The sequence below is a fragment of the Dinoponera quadriceps genome, unplaced genomic scaffold, assembly GCF_001313825.1.
Source record: "Dinoponera quadriceps isolate SergipeBrazil2010 unplaced genomic scaffold, ASM131382v1 scaffold2149, whole genome shotgun sequence".
In the NCBI taxonomy this organism is placed as follows: Eukaryota; Metazoa; Arthropoda; class Insecta; order Hymenoptera; family Formicidae; genus Dinoponera; species Dinoponera quadriceps.
Window position 1 is genome coordinate 1 of NW_014556184.1, and position 3310 is coordinate 3310.

At 35.5% G+C, this 3310-nt stretch overlaps 1 pseudogene; it reads right to left on the reverse strand.

Annotated features, from left to right (window-relative positions):
- Positions 1-495: 495 nt before the first annotated feature.
- LOC106747103 lies at positions 496-945 on the reverse strand (annotated as a pseudogene).
- Positions 946-3310: the final 2365 nt, after the last annotated feature.

The following is a 3310-nucleotide window of genomic DNA, read 5'->3' on the forward strand; positions in this document are numbered from 1 at the left end:
GTAAAGTCATGCTTTTGCACAACCACGCTCGACCACACGTTGCCAAAGCCGTCAAAGAAACACTGATGTAGTTCAAGTGGAAAGTTCTCCCGCACCCAGCGTATTTACCAGACTTAGCTCCTTCGGACTATTACTTGTTCTGGTCGATGCAGCACGGCTTGATGGATACACACTTCAGAAATTACGAGGATGTGCAAAAATGGATCGACAAATGGATTGCATCAAAAGACCAATCGTTCTATCGTAGTGGAATCTACGCGTTGCCTGAAAGATGGGAAAAATGTGTAGCTGGCGAGGGAAAATACTTCGATTAATGTATTTTTTGCTTTCGATGTCGAAATAAATGAGTTTTTTAAACAAAAAAACCACAGGAACTAAGTTTACCATCTAATATATCAGACCACTGTCCGACAAGGATCAAGACTGTCAAATATCAAGACTGTCTTTTACGGACGATATTGTCACAGGTAACCCATTTTTCATCGCCTGTTATAATTAAATAATCTCTAAGAAATGCTCGATTTTCACCCGTGAGAGCAGACTTGTGGCGATTGACTTGCGATTTTCTTTATTCCGTTTACTGAAATTGTGAGGTACCCATACTCCTAACTTTCTGACTTTCCCTATTTTCTTCACGTGGCAGAAAACAGTTGATTTTGATGTATTCAATCTTCCTGCTATATCTCTTGTTGATTGACGTGGATTTTGCTCCAATATGGCTTTTAAGAGGTTGTCATCAAGGTCGGAAGGACGTCCGGCCCTCGGTTCGTCTTTTAAGGTCATATCACCAGAACAGAATTTAGCAAATCAATTTCTAACTGCCCGATCGGTTAATAGTCTTTCACCATATTCACTGCATATTTTTTCAGCTGTCGCCATAGCACTATTGCCTTGTTTAAATTCCCAAAGTATCACATGACGAATATGCACTTTTTTACTCTCCATTTTAGGGGTTAGGAACAACAGTTTAATGTAACGTACACCACACAAAATAGTTGTCAGAAAACTAAGTGAACCCTTATCTATTTAGAGGAAGCAAAAACTCCTTTCTCCTGTTGAGTTATAGTGGATAGATACAAATAATAAATTCTACCTAACTGCTTCGAAAGTTATTTATGACTCGAACTAATACATATCTTATTTTTAAAAGTAACTGTACTGCCCTGCAACGAAAAAACTTATAAAAAACTTATCGAAATCAACAACGGACGCTTCAAAATGTATTATTTGACAGTTTGTAATTTAAGAAATTGAATCGTTAATTAGCAATGAATAATGATAAATCTAACAGATTAAAATCGACTCATATTTATACGACTCTTGCGCCGATTTCGAACAGTACAAGTGACCGATTCACAGATTTATCCGTGAAAACCGCGATTTCGACGTCTATTCGAATATAAAATAATCATAATTACTATCGAAAGTCTAACAAATGTAAGCTAAAATTTTTTCTACAATACATTTCATCGCTTGAAATGCACCAAAATGCTGACTTTCGGTCAATCGTAACGGGAACGAAAGGAATGATAGATCGACGCGAACACTGAGAGAAATCGCAAGGAAATTATTTATTTATTTATTTGTCCATTTATTGAATAATTCCTTTACTATAGTACTTTATATATAAGAAAGCAGGAAAAGGAAAAAACAAATATAAAAAAGACAACAATAAGAATAATATTACGAACAAAAGAAAAAATATATATATATATAAACGGAAAAGATAATTAATGACGAAATTGAAGGAGAACAATGTTACATGCGATAAATATCAGTAATATCACTGAAATTATATTGAGAGTACAAATAAGTTTCTGTATATTTTCAAAAGATGGCACTGGCTGTTATGAATATTTCATAGTGACAGCTGATTTCGGTGGTTTAATAGAAGTTAGAAAATTGTCAATAATATTCAGTTTATATCGTTTTGCGTTTCATACAAAACCCCTGTTCTTTACTGTGTTAAATATGTCACATTTTGTGTTAACTAAGCAGCATTTGCGGGAGGTTTTAGTTTTCTGCTTTAATTGGAAGAAAAGCGCAGCTGCAGCGCATCGAATACTTGTAAAAGATTATGGTGACAGTACTCCAACTGATAAATCATGTAGGGAATGGTTTTAAAAATGATGATTTCAGTGTTGAAGGCAAGCCTCGCTCTGAACAACCAAAAAAAGCGAAGACAAAGAATTGGAGGCATAACTTGATGAAGATCCTGGTCAAACGTAAGAGGAGCTTGCGGAATCATTGGGAGTTACGCAACAAGCAGTTCCCGTACGAAAAACGGCCGGAATACAAGCAAAGACATGACAAAGTTATTTCTTTGCATGATAACGCTCGGCCTCATGTTGCAAAAATCATAAGAAATTATTTGGAAACACTCAAGTGCGATATTTTACCGCACCGGCCGTATTCGCCGCACATTGCTCCTTCTGATTACTTGTTGTTCCGACAGATGCAGCACGATTTGGCAGGTCACCGGTTAACTTCGTTTGCAGAAATCGAAAATAGGCTCTTAACTTGGATCGCCTCAAGAGACGAGACATTTTTTGGAGTTGGAATTCGAGAATTGCCTGAGCGGTGGGAAAAAATAGTAGCCAGTGATGGACAATACTTTGATTAATCTGTTCATTCATATTGTTTCGAAATAAATGAATTTTTGATTACAAAAAACGGGCCGAAATAATTTGTACTCCCAATATTTATTTTCCTTTCTTAGCAGTATAAAATCAAGTCCCCTAAATCCCGTATTGATTTTTCGTGGCATCGTGAATTATAAAAATTGTACTTTTATATTTAAACCAAATAATGTCACCAATTTTTAGTAGGTTTGGATTCAGTTGAATATAATCCATTTTACGCATATGTAAAATATTTTTATAATGATATAAAAGGTATATACACACATACATACACACACGCACACATACATACACATATACACACACGCGTGCGCGCGCACTGTTAATATACAAATGTTATCGTTCAGATTTACCGAAAGCCTTTAACAGATACAAAATATAAATTTCACGAAATGTAATAAAAGACGTCATTCTCTAATGATTCGTAGATTATACGAAGGTGAATCAAATATAAACGAGCCTATTGCAAAAAAACTATATATTTTTCAAATTCATTTCTTATTTATATTTTCTTATTTTTCTACATAGTCCTCCACCTCATCTATACACTTCCTCCAACGGCCTAGTAATTTTTTAATCGCGGTATCATAAAAAGTTCGCGGACGTGTATCAAATCAATTGCATTTGAACTGCTGCACCTCCTCGTTCGTTGTGAAGCGCTATCCACC